The sequence below is a fragment of the Bubalus bubalis genome, chromosome 11 (genome assembly GCF_019923935.1).
Source record: "Bubalus bubalis isolate 160015118507 breed Murrah chromosome 11, NDDB_SH_1, whole genome shotgun sequence".
In the NCBI taxonomy this organism is placed as follows: Eukaryota; Metazoa; Chordata; class Mammalia; order Artiodactyla; family Bovidae; genus Bubalus; species Bubalus bubalis.
This window is the reverse complement of record NC_059167.1, coordinates 49642659-49658812: the sequence shown is the minus strand read 5'-3', so window position 1 is coordinate 49658812 and position 16154 is coordinate 49642659. Positions and strand designations below refer to the sequence as shown.

The window sequence follows — 16154 nt, the reverse complement described above, 5'->3', positions numbered from 1 at the left end:
CATTTTGCTTATTCTGTCTTTTCCTATAAAGCTTATTTTCAGTGCCTACAAGAAAGGGAAAGCTGGGTAGCCTGTCCCTGGCCCAGCTGGGAGAGGAGTCGGTCATAGTCGTCTGTAGCCATTCCAGGTTTCCAGGGCTAATTCAAGTGGTTTTGGGGGAAGACTGACCTGGGAGTGGTAATCAATAAGGAAAAAACTGTAACGATAAACGCTAGAGAAAAGCTGGGGACAGTCTGGTTGAGAAAGAAGAAACTGATTCAAATATGCAAGAAGAATTAGTACGATCCAGTGGCTGAATCGGAGAAGGCAATGGCACCCCACTTCAGTACTCTAGCCTGGAAAATCCCATGGACGGAGGAGCCTGGCGGGCTGCAGTCCATGGGGTCGCCTAGAGTGGGACACGACTGAGCGACTTCACTTTCACTTTTCACTTTCATGCACTGGAGAAGGAAATGGCAACCCACTCGTGTTCTTGCCAGGAGAATCCCAGGGATGGGGGAGCCTGGTGGGCTGCCGTCTATGGGGTTGCACAGAGTCGGACACAACTGAAGCGACTTAGCAGCAGCAGCAGCAGTGGCTGAATGGTGAGTGCAGTGATTGGTGTATATTAAGGATCTAACGAGGCAAGATTTCTAATTCAGATCACTCATGAGAGCTAGATCACTACTGTCATCGATCTTGTGAGGACAACTGGGAGAAGAAACTTTCCTTACAAATCAGTACAATGTTTTGCAAGTATTTGTGCAACCAGTATCTTAGCAGGTGCTCTTGTAAATGCACTTATCTTTTATATTTGTTTTCGTTTTTTAAGTTATTACAAGCACCCATGGAAGCTAGGAATTAAAGGAGACAGAAGCAAAAATCGCGTGTTTGAAACAAAATTGGCAAAATTAACCAATTATTAAAAGAACCTTCTCTACTTCTTTTTTTCATCTTGTGTGTCGTCTCCGCTCAGGCACAGTACTTCTTTTTAATGGCGCCTCTCTTCTTAGACCTTCTTACTTTCCAAGCTTACGGAAAACTAGCTGTTACACACAGGGAGGTCCTGGAACTCGCTTTTCCACGTCTTCAGATTCGATGAGGCCCCGGTTTCGGGATTGCTGGCCAGGGAGTAGGTGGCACCCACGACCGCTCCGACCCCGACCCAGTCCCTGGCAATCGGCGGCGGCTCGCTCGTGGAGAGCCGCCGGATCCTTCGAGGGCTCGCGACGCGGTGCACATGCCCGCGCCCGCCTCCCGCGTCGGCGAGAAGAAAGGGAGTCCGGACGCGCAGAGGCTGACCCGGAGCCTACCCATGAGGCAGCGCGCTGGCTCCACGAGAGCCCCCCCTGCCCACGGCTCGGCCGCCTGCTCCGCAATGGGAGCCGCCGCCGTCGCCGCCGTGTAGTTTTTCGTGCTCCTCCTTTTCCTCCTCCTCTTTCTCCTCCTCCTCAGGGCCCCAGTCAGGCCGATCCGCTCCGCTCACGGTAAGCGCCCCCCGCCCCCGCCCGCCCACGCCCGCCCCGCGTTGTAGCAGGCAGAGGCCCTCCCGCGCGGCCTGCGCCGCCTCACTCCGGGGGCGCCGGGCTGGGGGTGTCGAGGCCGGCGCGGGTCGCCGAGAGCGCCCAGGGCGCGGGGGAGGGGACCGGCTGCGCGGCGACGGCCGGACCGCCATCTTGCGCCGGCCCCGGCGGGGGAGGGACACCGGCGCGACGCGGCGGCTGACTCCGGGTGGCGGGCCGGGGCCGCGCAGGCCGCCGCTGTCGCCTTCCCGCCCCGCCTCGCCCCCCAGGGCTTGTTTGCCCCTGGCCTAGTTTGGGTTTTTCTCTCTGGAGGCTCCTCCCTTGGCCTTCTGTATATTTTGTGCTGCTGTTTGCCAGGAACCCCTGCGCCTCTCGCTTCGGCTCTCCCCCGAGTCTCTTCAGTCGGAGGCAGAGAGACCAAAGAGGCTGCCGAACCTTGAGGCCTCCTGGGCCTTAGGGCCCAGGTTCCCCCGTCCAGGTGACCAGTCATTCCCCGCTCACATCCGCCTTCTTGTCAGAGGGCTTCCCCGCTCTGCCCTAGACGTCCCGTTATTGTCTACAGGAGAGGGGCGCTGAGGAGAGACGTGGACTTGATACACAATTTCCTAACGGAGCTTGCAGGTTGCACTTCTGAGATGGAAAGAATGATCTCATTCTGAGGTTTTATCCTGCTCTAGAGATGGAGGGAGTTCGGAGTTAACGTTTTTATGAAACGGTTGACTAGAGAGGAGAAACGTCAAAGCAAGCACGCGAGACCTTCGTCCGGGGGGGTTCTCTTTGTTTACCAAGAGTTGTTAGTTTAAAAAAAAATTCTGTGAACCTAAACCTGATTTATTTATTGTTTTCAGTTTGTAACTGTGTATTAAGAATTTGACGTCTTTTAGAGGCATTAAACCATTAAACAAAAAATTGAAACAGACGACCGATTGAAAGCACAAAAGCCACCTCTCTGCAGTGGTGAGGAGTCCTGCTTTGGGGGATTGGTTTTCCTATTCAGGCTGTCTGTAAGCAGAAACTTACTGTGCCTGTGACCAAGGCACTGATGTGTTTAGAGAATTAAATTGGGGCTTTGTGCTCTCAATGTTTTAAAATATCAGTACAAATACCAGTATAATTGTGTCCTGCATTTGTATCGATCATTGCTACCACCTTCTGATACGTATCTCCTAACCCCTTCTATACTGATCTGTGATGCTGGAACCGATTTTGCAGGTGAGGAAGGAGAACTCAGGGTGAGAGATCTTGAATGAAGTCATGGCTAGGAAGTGATAGAGCCATTTCTTGAATCTTAGGTCTTCTTATTCCTCATTGAGTGTGCAATTAACTGTTTAATTTTTTTGTGTGAGAATGAGGTGAGTGAGGACAAGAGCATAGGCTCACCTGCAAAATTTAAGAAAGAATATTCAGTTGCCCTTTCCTTTGCATTTTTAAGAGTTCATTTCTTAGCTTTATAACTTTTCGTTAATGTAAGTTTTCATGTTATTATTCTCCCCGACCCCACCATTGAAGAATTGATTGAATAGCCCGGTTGAGCCCTCATATTACTACCTAGTTTTTACAGTTGTTACTATTTTGCCACATTTGCTTTATCTACTTATCTCAGGGTTATTTTTGGTGAACATTTTCAAAGCATATTTCATACATCTTGGCAGTTCACACTTAAGTACTGTATGTGTGTCAGTATGTATAGACAATATCATAATCACACTTAAAGTTAAGAATAATTCCTACATAATCCCTGATAGTATTCTTGTCTAGAGAATCCCGTGGACAGAGGAGCCTGGTGGGCTGCTGTCCATAGGGTTGCACAGGGTTGAACACCACTGAAGCGACTGAGGATGCATGCATGCATTGAAGAGGGAAATGGCAACCCACTCAAGTGTTCTTGCCTGGAGAATCCCAAGGAGAGGGGAGCCTGGTGGGCTGCCATCTATGGGGTTGCACAGAGTCGGACATGACTAAAGGGACTTAGCAGCAGCAATCCCTGATAATATAATGTGTGTAGGTAATATGTATTTTCATGTTCTTCATATGTTCCCTGTTGTCCTCAAAATTTTCTTTTTAGTCATTTATTTTGGAACAAGTATCCAATCATGCATTCCATTTGTGTTTGTTTCTTTTAATTTAGTGTAGTTCCTTTTTTTTTTTTTTTTAATGGCATTGACATTTTGAAGAGACCAGGCCATAGGCTTGTAGAATAACCTGCATTCTGTATTTTACTGACAGTTTCTTCCTCATGGGGTTTAATTGTATCCTGTATTCCCTATATTTTCTATAAACTTGAAGTTAGGTCTAAAGGCCCTAGATCAGGCTAAATAATTTTGGCAAAAATACTTCACAAGTCATGCAGTGTGCTGCACATTATACACCATCAGAAGGCACATAAAATGGAGTTATCCTGTTGGTAATCCTAAATTTGATCTCTTGGGTATGATGGTGACAGACTATCTGTCCATTGTAAGAATTTCCCTTTGCAATTAGCAGATAATCTGTGGGCCGATATTTTGGCATTAGTATTTGGTATGAATTTAACTGCAGTGATCTGATAACACAGAGCAATCCTCTAGAAATGGATGTTTGAGAATGAAGGAGGGGAGCAGTTTTGAAGGATAGGACTGACTTACCTAGTTTAGGGATCTTGGAATTGCTGCTCCAGTTGGCATCAGAGCCTATAGTGGATAGGGAAGAGGAGACAGAAAGTAGATATTAGACTTCGCTTCCTTTGAAAGTTTGCTCAAAACCCTCATAGCAGTAGTGAGCTTTGAGAAATAGAAAGTTCTGTGTTGAAAGACTACAAACCACAGCTTTCCTAGTTAAGCTCATTCTTTCCAGTTAGGCTATCTGGTCCAGTCCTGCTTCTTAGTCCAGTGTTTTACTACTCAGCATTGGCTTTCTTAGTAGGGGCGAGGAGGTAAAAGAAAATAAATAAATCATTTTGTGCACTTCTTTATCACACTGTTCTTTTTTTATTTAGAACTATACCAAGATTTGGAGAAGGCAGTGGCACCCCACTCCAATACTCTTGCCTGGAAAATCCCATGGACAGAGGAGCCTGGTGGGCTGCAGTCCATGGGGTCGTCAAGAGTCAGACACGACTGAGCGACTTCACTTTCACTTTTCACTTTCATGCATTGGAGAAGGAAATGGCAACCCACTCCAGTGTTCTTGCCTGGAGAATCCCAGGGATGGTAGAGCCTGGTGGGCTGCTGTCTATGGGGTTGCACAGAGTCGGACATGACTGAAGCGACTTAGCAGCAGCATACCTGCGTGGAATACCAATTTTTTTTTAAGTAGAAAGTAAATGGTATTTTTAGATGACAGGAAATTGGAGATTGTTGACAACATATTTTGTTATTTCAGAAATAACTTTTGAATGATGAGAAATATTTATGACATACTCACTAATTAAATATATAGTCCTGAATAGTTTATTTTTCCTGCTTTAGGATACTCAAAAATACTTGATTTTTCAGTCAAATTGTTTTAAAGATATATATAATGACTTGATTTACTTGGTAACTTCTATCAAAAATGTGTGCTTGAAATTTTTGCAAAGTAGTTGTTTTAAGGATTCTTTTAATTCTCATTATACCAGGAAAAATTATTATCAATCTTTATTTTCTAGATCAAAAGGAATTATTTTTTTAAACATTTAAACTATTTTATATAATTTTATATCATCATGTAATTTGAATATAATTTACAGGATAGAGGGGTAATGTGGGCTTCCCTGGTGACTCAGTGGTAAAGAACCTGCCAGACAGTGCAGAAGATGCAGGTTCAATCCCTGGGTTGGGAAGATCCCCTAGAGAAGGAAATGACAACCCACTCTCGTATTCTTGCTTAGTAAATCCCATGGATGGAGGAGCCTGATGGGCTACAGTCCATGGGGTTGCAAAAAGTTGGACATGACTGAGCAACTAAACAGCAAAGGAATAATGTAAAACAACTTATTTGAACTTTTAATAAGAATTTCAACATAACATTTCTTTGTGTGTACTTGGAAATAAGAAATAAAAAATACATTTCATGCATCTAATTAAATACTACCCCTACAATTAATATGTATCACATTTGAATTCTCTTGACAAATACTGTATTTGTAACATGATTTTTTTTTTCTTTCAGTTTTTTATTCACACAAAGAGCATCTTCCTTTATTCTTCCCACTTAGACCTTAGAATATTTTGGTTAGAGAGTGAGATAGAATTCTCTTATAGTTCCCATAACTGCTTTTCCTAGTTGCATGAGGAGTGTTCTTGGTAACTTATGGTTTTGTAATTGAAGCTTTCTTCATATAATGATAGTAATATTAGTCATTGGCCATCATCTTCCAAGTCATTTTTTTTTTTTTTTTGATTTGTTGGTCAACTTTATTTTATTTTATTTTTTTTAATTTTATTTTATTTTTAAACTTTACAATATTATATTAGTTTTGCCAAATATCAAAATGAATCTGCCACAGGTATACCTGTGTTCCCCATCCTGAACCCTCCTCCCTCCTCCCTCCCCATACTCTCCCTCTGGGTCGTCCCAGTGCACCAGCCCCAAGCATCCAGTATCGTGCATCGAACCTGGACTGGTGACTCGTTTCATACATGATATTATACGTGTTTCAATGCCATTCTCCCAAATCTCCCCACCCTCTCCCTCTCCCGCAGAGTCCATAAGACTGATCTATACATCATTGTCTCTTTTGCGGTCTCGTACACAGGGTTATTGTTACCATCTTTCTAAATTCCATATATATGCGTTAGTATACTGTATTGGTGTTTTTCTTTCTGGCTTACTTCACTCTGTATAATAGGCTCCAGTTTCATCCACCTCGTTAGAACTGATTCAAATGTATTCTTTTTAATGGCTGAGTAATACTCCATTGTGTATATGTACCACAGCTTTCTTATCCATTCATCTGCTGATGGGCATCTAGGTTGCTTCCATGTCCTGGCTATTATAAACAGTGCTGCGATGAACATTGGGGTACACGTGTCTCTTTCCCTTCTGGTTTCCTCAGTGTGTATTGCCAGCAGTGGGATTGCTGGATCATAAGGCAGTTCTATTTCCAGTTTTTTAAGGAATCTCCACACTGTTCTCCATAGTGGCTGTACTAGTTTGCATTCCCACCAACAGAGTAAGAGGGTTCCCTTTTCTCCACACCCTCTCCAGCATTTATTGCTTGTAGACTTTTGGAGCGCAGCCATTCTGACTGGCGTTCAAGTCATTTTTTAAGTATGCTGCTGCTAAGTCATTTCAGTCGTATCCAACTCTGTGCGACCCCATAGATGGCAGCCTACCAGGCTCCCCTGTCCCTGGGATTCTCCAGGCAAGAACACTGAAGTGGGTTGCCATTTCCTTCTCCAATGCATGAAAGTGAAAAGTAAAAGTAAAGTTGCTCAGTTGTGTCTGACCCTCAGCGACCCGTGGACTGCAGCCTTCCAGGCTTCTCCATCCATGGGATTTTCCAGGCAAGAGTACTGGAGTGGGGTGCCGTTACTATTTTTAAGTATAGTTGACCCTTGAACAACATGAATTTGAACTTCAGGTCCATGTGGATTTTCTTTTTCAGTAAAAATGCTGCAGTATTATATGATCAGCAGTTGGGTTGAATCCACGTATTTGGAATCACGCATACAGAGGTGCCAACTATTACACACTAATTTTCAACTGAGCAGAGCCTAAACCCTGTGTTGTTCAGCTCATGGATAGATCCTGACTTTCTTAATCAGTATCTATCCCTCCTTTAGTCTTTTTATATAATATAACTCTCTCCAGGTTAACTTATACAGGGTTTTAAAAATTCATTGATACTTGAGAGTGCATTAAGCTGAGAAGAGTTCTAGGTTGTTGTTTTTTTTTTTTTAATTTTAAAATTATTTTATATATTTAAATTTTTTGGTTGTGTAGTGTGTGGGCTTTCTCTAGTTGTGGCATCTGGGATCTTAGTACCTCACCCAGGGATTGATCCCACGTCCTCTGAGTTAGAAGGTGGATTCTTAACCATGGGACCACCGGGGAAGTCCTGAGAGTACTAATTTTTCTTAGGGCAGTAAGAATCATTAAATATGTTTGAAAACCAGATTATATGCAATTAACTTCTCTTGCTTTTCCTGTGTGAAATTTCACAGAAATTCAACCTTGTTCTTTCTGATACTGCCAACTAAGGGAAGTTTCTTGATAGATAATACTAAGCCAATTATAAACTTACAAAAAATTTGTCACAAGTTGTATTTCTGATAGAATTTTCAGATTCTTTTTTTAGTTCTTGAGATGTTCTTGGTTCTGCTCTCATCCCTTTTCTGAATCACTCTATGCATTTTTCAAGCTTACTGTGTCACACTGTCATATGTTGCCTAGAGTTTTAGTCTGTGTTTTCCAGTTTGAAGTTTACTTAAAATAGGCAACATTGTCTGCATATGACTAATTCTTCAACTGTCATACATGAGGCTGAAACATAGTGATTTGAGATTTCAAATATTTCCCTAGTAGGTTCATTCTTATCATTCCTTCTGGGTCTTCTTTTTGCAATGTGCATCCGCGAATGCAATACTTCAAGAATTTTTTGAAAACTTGTATGGTTCAATATTTTGCTGAAGGGAAGATGGACATCTTTACTTCCTAATTGCAAGGTATTTCCAGTTTTAGATTTGTAGACACCAATTAGAATAATTCAATGAATTAAAAAAATTCTCTGCATTGCCTGTTTCTTTCTAGTCACCATTGTATACATCCGCATTTAATACTTCTCCACTCAAGAACTGTATCGAGTTAAATTTTAGCCCACAGACATGAAGGATGAAAGAGTACTGTCACATGTCCTTTTGCATTCTTATAAAAATTTTGCATGATGAAGCCTTTCCTGCTGAATGAGAATACTGTATTTCCTTTTAGTTTTTAGAAATATATTGTTTACTCATTTTTGAATTTGAGAAAATCTGTTTAGGGACTTAGTCTAATCTAGACTTAGCCTGAGAGTTCCCGAATTTCACTGTCATTATTACAGTCTGAAGTGCTTCTTTAGGTTCATCTAATAATTTTGAAATATCTCCTCTGTCAGTTTCCGTCTGTTCAGTTATGGACAGAAAATTAAAAGTTCTGAGTTCTTTATTTATTGGCTGTGCTGGACCATTGTTGCTTCGAGGGCTTTTTCTCTAGTTTCACTGAGTGGGGGCCAGTCTCCGGTTGTGGTGTGTGGGCTTCTCATTGCAGTGGCTTCTCTTGTTGCTGAACCTGGGTCACGTGGGCTTCGGTAGTTGAGGTTTCCAGGCTCTAGAGCACAGGCTCAGTAGTTGTGGCGCATGGACTTTGTTGCTCAGTGGCATGTGGGATCTTTCTGGACCAAGGATCCAGCCTATGGCTCCTCTGTTGGCAAGTGGATTCTTTACCACTGAGCTACCAGTGAAGCCCCCAAGTTCTGAGTTCTTAACCATAGTCAATGAAAACTAGAAGCTGATGAAAGGATCTGCCCCCTAAAATACGCCACTTTGACAAAAGGATTATTTTGAGTGGAAGGTAATTGAGAATCAACAAATGAGGAATTGCAGTAAGAGTTGCCACCAACCCCCTCCCCCTGCCCCCCACATCAACTGCCTAAAAGCAGGGCATACATTTCTTTTTTGAAGGTTTTCCCATCACCCTGCCAGAAAGGAAGAGTGACTCTTAATATTTAAGATGGAGAGTTGATACTGAGATGAGTTTGCATAAACAGACTCAACTAAAATAACCCTTACCTTCCATTAGTTCTACCACATAGTTGCCAATCTCCCCCGCCCCCAATTTATTGTCTCTTAAAGCCCCAATTCCCTTTCCTTTGTTTAAATGATATATACTCTGAATCTGACTGCTGCTTTGAGTTTTACTTCTTTTCTGTGAACTCTAGTGTATGTAAATATTAATAAAAATTAATGTGTTTTTTCTCCTGTTGACTTGTCTTTTGTTAATTTAATTCACAGGCCACAGATATTGCATCCTAAAAGGGTAGAAGTTAAGTCTTTCCTTCCTGACACAGACTGCAAAGATAATGCCTCCAGTCTTCTATACCTTTTTGGAAGCGGATGCAGTATTTTGTGCCAAACAATAGGAAACCTCAAAAGAAGAGGAGAAAGGCAAAGCATAATGTATTAGTGATGATTTATTTCACTTTTGCATTATCCTTCTAGGCAGTTAAATCATTCTTCTGTTTTATTATTTTAGTTTTTTTTTTTAAAGTATAGTTTGGGAAAAATTGATGCTCAGCAGTGAAATAACACCTAGGATGAAGGAATTAGCAAAATATTTTAAGGTGCAGGAAAAATAATACCACTCAGATTCCATAATGTATCTTAGATTTATAAAAGTATTCTATGGCTCACATAGTAATCATAAGATAGAATGAGTTTTATTCTATTTTAAAGTAATAAGTAAATTTTCCCTTTGTTGTTTGAAGATCTCTTGGAAACAATGGAATTCATAAAATGTCAGTTTTTAAAACTAGAACTGCTAAAGAAAGAAAATTAGAACTGAAACTGTTCCTATGGACTCTGATAGTGTGCTGAAGGTTGATGGTTAATTTGGACGGTAAGATACAGAGTTCCACTGCCTTCCAACTCACACGTGAAACCTGCTTGCCTCCTACTACCATTATAGGTTTTCCACTTCTTTGCATTCCTTCGCTAATGGAGTAAGGGTTCTACAAGGCCTTCCCTTTACCATGTATCTATTAACATCCTATGAAGCTGGATTTCCCTCACTTCAACAGAACAAGGTAGTATAACAGATTGAATACAGAAGCAGATAAGGGAATCCAGCTGCCTCTGAACACAGGTATTAAAATTAATAAGATTTGCAAAAATGGAAAACAGCGCCATCCTCTAAATTTTTGTTTTGGAAAAAACAGCTATTTTTCATAAAAGTATTTGTGTTAATATGCATTGTGTTTGTTATAGTCACTTTTAAGTAAATTAATATATATTTCTTAAATGTCTCAGGTTGAGTTTGTAGGTTTCATCCTTAGAAAATCAGCTACACTGTTGGGTTTTATTTTGGCCAGATTTCTTCAGCATGATGTGAATGTCTTTCTGTTGAGGGATTTTAACCAATGCAAATATCATTAGTCTATGACATAATTTGCTCCTTGTTTCTAAGGCTTTATCCTGTATTCCTTATTTTGTAGGTATTTGTTCTTAACCTTTGGCAAGTTTGAGAAGCAAAACCCGGAGGGTTTGGTAGCAGTCTGGGAATTTTAGATATATCCTAATCCCTATCTCTTTTGTTTACTCATTTTGCTTTTCCTGTTTAGGGTTTAATATCTGACTTTCAACTTTCGGATTGCTGACGGCTGATAGAAAGGTCCTTATGGAAAAAAGTACAGCATGGAAGTGGCTTTGTTAAATTCCATGAGGAAAAATAAATAATCTCCCAACTTTATTGAATAGAAAAAGGTAAATAAGAAAATTGACACTACATTGTTAGTATTCATGTTCTTTAGAGAGGAAGATATCTTTCTAATCTTTCATTTCTTTATTTAAAATTTTTTAAATTATGAAAGTATAATAATGCATTTATAGGAGACTTGAAAAATACAGAATATAGTTCTACTGTACTTTACAGTTTTTTTTAAAATAGATAAAGTAAGATTTTTAATTGGAGTTTCAATATCAAACTCTCAAAAATTAATAGAATAAATATATAGAAAAGTAGAAGAATATAGTAGACCTGAAAAGCACCATGAACCAGTTCAACATAATTAAAATTTATACAATTTTCACAGAACAGTAGGATACAAATTCTGTTCAAGTTCCCATAGACTCTAAACTGGGAGACACTAGAACATATCCAAGGACATAAAATAAGGTGCAAGGTTCATTTCATTTTTTTAATGTAGTATTTTATTGATTATAATGTGTTTCATGATTATATTTCATCCTCAAAACAAATGCTCTTTGGAGATGGGTGGTATTATTATCATCTGTCCTTTATAGATGAGAAAATTGAGTCTTAGAAAAAGTTTATTTCAGTCATTGTAATAATTCCTGGGTACCAGACAGTGCATATTTTTTGTAAGATGTGATGCTTTGGCCTTCCCTCACTTCAGCTTCAGTCTTTCTAGCTCAGAATTATGTGTTCTCTTCTTGGGTTAGACAGTGCAAGCCAAGCAGCACAACTTCTAGTGGAAGTGTCAGCTCCTAGAGCATTTGGCTTATTCTGTGCTTGTTGCATTCTGGAAGCCTCTGGCACTGGGATAATCCAGCTCTGCCTGTATTGGTGGAGTTATTGAGTTTGGAATTGATAAGTGACACAATAAAAGCATTATTTCAGGGAATTGATAATTTGATGATTTTATATTGAATGGATGAAAGCAGATCTGGATGCTGAGAGACAAAGTGAATCTTGTAAATCTGTTGCTATAGGTGTGCAGTTCTTAGGGCCTGAACAAGTACTTACAAATGAAAAGGCAAGGTTGGCTGTGGGAAATATTTTGAAGGAAGACTATAGAACTGAGGACTTGATAAGATATGATGAATGAAAGAGGGAAACACTGAAAAAGTGCAAAGGATGACAGTTTCATTTGTTACATTGTACTTGAGAGTTTCTGGAAAATATTTAGGTATAGTAGGTAGAGTACTAAAATTCTTCATTTCTAACTCCTAAGATGAACTTTAATAATTCAACTTTTTCAATTAGAGCAGTTTTTTTTTTTTTTTTTTAACTGAAGAAATAATAAATTCCCCTTTTCCTTCAGTCTAGGCCAAAAATTTTTGTATACTAGATGTTTACAGTATTCAAGTTAGAAGGATCCTTAGGGATCTTGAAAGTGATTGTTTTCGGTTCATAATGCTTGAATTTTTCATTTTTCTTTAGTGATCTAGCACTCTCAAGTTCATCTAATTTTCTGATATTTTAATTGCTGATTGTTTCATATATGTAATCTGCCTCCCTATTATTCTGATTTTGTTCTTGTTGTAGGCAAATAGTATGTGGTTGAAATCTTCGGCCTTTGAAGTGTCTGGGTTTGAATCCTTGCTCAGCCACTTAATTGTGTTTCTTTGGGCCAGGTACTTAACCTCTATAATTGGATTTCCACAGCTATAAAGCAAGGATAGTAATAGTGTCATAAAGGTTTTTGAGGATTAGATGAAATAATGAGTGTTTAATTAATTAGCAAATGGTAATGATAATTATTATACATAATAACTTATAATTATTATAACTTATAGTTGTATGTAATGAACTAAGTAGTTATTTTTAAGCTCAAACTAGAAATGAAATTCTCTGGTTTACTCAAAAACAAGTAAATATTAGCAGTGTTGTTATTGTTGTTATTATCATCACTTGAGCCACAGGATCAAGTCTTCCTCTTGCCTTTTTTCTTATGACAAACTTTAACATATCTGTAAACAGCTTTCATTTTTGCCACACCTGCCTCAGTCTTATGTTTTTTCTAGGTTAGAAATCTTAGTCTTTTGATTGGGACAAAGCTTTAATTCTAATTCCTGCTAGTGGGCGTTTGTTGTTCTTGCTACTCAACATCCATTCATCCTTAAGTCCCTTACCTTGGTAACATACATGTTGATTTTCCCTTGGGGAACCACCCCCTCCTCCAGTAGTTAACCTTGTGGTTGTGTGTCTGTTACCAGGGGGATCAATAGCGATTGATTTAGGGAAGGGCATATGACTTTAGCCAAGCCAGTCAACTTGAGTCAGAGCTGGTCCTCTTATCATTGTCCAAGTCTTTTTTTTTTTTTTTTTTTTAATTTTTTTTTTTTAATTTAAATTTTATTTTATTTTTAAACTTTACATAACTGTATTAGTTTTGCCAAATATCAAAATGAATCCGCCACAGGTATACATGTGTTCCCCATCCTGAACCCTCCTCCCTCCTCCCTCCCCATTCCATCCCTCTGGGTCGTCCTAGTGCACCAGCCCCAAGCATCCAGTATCGTGCATCAAACCTGGACTGGCAACTCATTTCATACATGATATTTTACATGTTTCAATGCCATTCTCCCAAATCTTCCCACCCTCTCCCTCTCCCACAGAGTCCATAAGACTGTTCTATACATCAGTGTCTGTTTTGCTGTCTCAATGTTGGAAGGTGTTAGTTGGAGCTGCGGTTTGTTCTTGGTGATGGTGTTGTTTAGTTACTAAATCATGTCCTACTCTTTTGCAACCCCATGTAATTTGCCAAGCTCCTGTGTCCATGGGATTTCCCAGGCAAGAATACTGGAATGGGTTGCCGTTTCCTTCTCCAGGGGATCTTCCTGACTAGGGATCAAACCCGTGTCTCCTGCATTGTCAGGTGGATTCTTAACCACTGAACCACCATGGAGGTCCTGAGCTGCTGTAGTCCTTCACAATAGAAGGACCCTTTCATAGGGTACAATCAGAATAAAGGAAGTGAAACCTAGAGGTGGAGAGAGAAACACTAGGTTTACCGATCATTGTTTAAAATGTGCCTACAACTAATTCTGTAAAGGAGTCTATAAGTTCTCTTTTCCATAAACCAGTTTGTTGTTTAGTCACTCAATAGTGTCCGACTCTTTGTGACCCCATGGACTACAGCATGCCAGGCTTCCGTGTCCCTCACCTCTCCTGGAGTTTGCTCAAACTCAGGTCCATTGAATTGGTGATGCCATCCAACTATCTCATCCTCTGTCATCCCCTTCTCCTCCTGCCTTCAGTCTTTCCCAGCATCAGGGTCTTTTCCAGTGCTTGGCTCTGCCCATCAGGTGTCCAGAGTATTGGAGCCTCAGCTTTAGCATCAGTCCTTCCAATGAATATTAAGGATTGATTTCCTTTAGGATTGACTGATTTGATTTTCTTGTTGTTCGAGGGACTCTTAAGAGTCTTCTCTAGCACCACAGTCCAAAGACATCAGTTCTTTGGCGCTCAGCCTTTTTTATTGTCCAGCTCTGACATCTGAACATAACTACTGGAAAAACCATAGCTTTGACTATACGGACCTTTGTAGGTAAAGTAATATCTCTGCTTTTTAATATGCTGTTTAGGTTTGTCATTGTTCTTCTTCCAACAAGCAAGCGTCTTTTAATTTCATGGCTGCAGTCATTGTCCACAGTGATTTTGGAGCCCAAGAAAATAAAATCTGTCACCAGTTCCATCATTTCCCCATCTGTTTGCTCTGAAGTGATGGGACGGGATGCCAGGATCTTCATTTTTTGAATGTTGAGTTTTAAGCCAGCTTTTTCACTCATCTCTTTCACCATCATCAAGAGGCTCTTTAGTTCCTCTTCTCTTTCTGCCATAAGGGTGGTGTTATCTGCATATCTGAGGTTACTGATATTTCTCCTGGCAATCTTGATTTCAGCTTGTGCTTCATTCAGCCTGGCGTTTTGCATGATGTACTCTGAATATAAGTTAAATAAGTAGGGTGACAATATACAGCCTTGACGTACTCCTTTTCCTATTTGGAACCAGTCTGTTGGTCCATGTCCAGTTCTAACTGTTGCTTCCTGACCTGCATACAAATTTCTCAAGGGGCAGATCAGGTGGTCTGGTATTCCCATCTCTTTCAGAATTTTCCACAGTTGATTGTGATCCACACAGTCAAAGGCTTTGGCATAGTCAATAAAGCAGAAATAGATGTTTTTCTGGAACTCTCTTGCTTTGTCCATGATCCAGCGGATGTTGGCAATTTGATCTCTGGTTCCTCTGCCTTTCCTAAACCCAGCTTGAACATCAGGAAGTTCACAGTTCACATATTGCTGAAGCCTGGCTTGGAGAATTTTGAGCATTACTTTACTAGCGTGTGAGATGAGTGCAATTGTGCAGTAGTTTGAGCATTCTTTGGCATTGCCTTTCTTTGGAATTGGAATGAAAACTGACCTTTTCCAGTCCTGTGGCCACTGCTGAGTTTTCCAAATTTGCTGGCATCTTGAGTGCAGCACTTTCACAGCATCATCTTTCAGGATTTGGAATAGCTCAACTGGAATTCCATCACCTCCACTAGCTTTGTTCGTAGTGATGCTTTCTAAGGCCCACTTGACTTCACATTCCTGGATGTCTGGCTCTAGGTCAGTGATCACACCATCATGATTATCTGGGTCGTGAAGATCTTTTTTGTACAGTTCTTCTGTGTATTCTTGCCACCTCTTCTTAATATCTTCTGCTTCTGTTAGGTCCATACCATTTCTGTCCTTTATCGAGCTCATCTTTGCATGAAATGTTCCCTTGGTATCTCTGATTTTCTTGAAGAGATCCCTAGTCTTTCCCATTCTGTTGTTTTCCTCTATTTCTTTGCATTGATCGCTGAAGAAGGCTTTCTTATCTCTCCTTGCTATTCTTTGGAACTCTGCATTCAGATGTTTATATCTTTCCTTTTCTCCTTTGCTTTTCGCTTCTCTTCTTTTCACAGCTATTTGTAAGGCCTCCCCATACAGCCATTTTGCTTTTTTGCATTTCTTTTCCATGGGGATGGTCTTGATCCCTGTCTCCTGTACAATGTCATGAACCTCATTCCATAGTTCATCAGGCACTCTATCAAATCTAGGCCGTTAAAACTATTTCTCACTTCCACTGTATAATCATAAGGGATTTGATTTAGGTCATACCTGAATGGTCTAGTGGTTTTCCCTACTTTCTTCAATTTAAGTCTGAATTTGCCAATAAGGTGTTCATGATCTGAGCCACAGTCAGCGCCTGGTCTTGTTTTTGCTGACT

At 40.4% G+C, this 16154-nt stretch overlaps 1 protein-coding gene across 12 annotated transcripts in view; it reads left to right on the top strand.

Moving 5' to 3' along the window:
* Window positions 1-1200: 1200 nt before the first annotated feature.
* ZNF280D (zinc finger protein 280D) overlaps window positions 1201-16154 on the top strand; it is a 131449-nt gene continuing 116495 nt past the window's right edge. For 2 of the 12 annotated variants that reach the window (XM_025295659.2, XM_025295661.2), the window contains exons 1-2: window positions 1251-1466; window positions 10777-10918. The gene's annotated coding sequence lies outside the window, so the exon portion shown is untranslated. Of the gene's footprint in view, window positions 1467-9924; window positions 10056-10124; window positions 10302-10776; window positions 10919-16154 lie in introns of all 12 variants that reach the window. The other 10 variants (XM_044925054.2, XM_025295651.3, XM_025295656.3 and 7 more) reach the window with 10 other exon arrangements.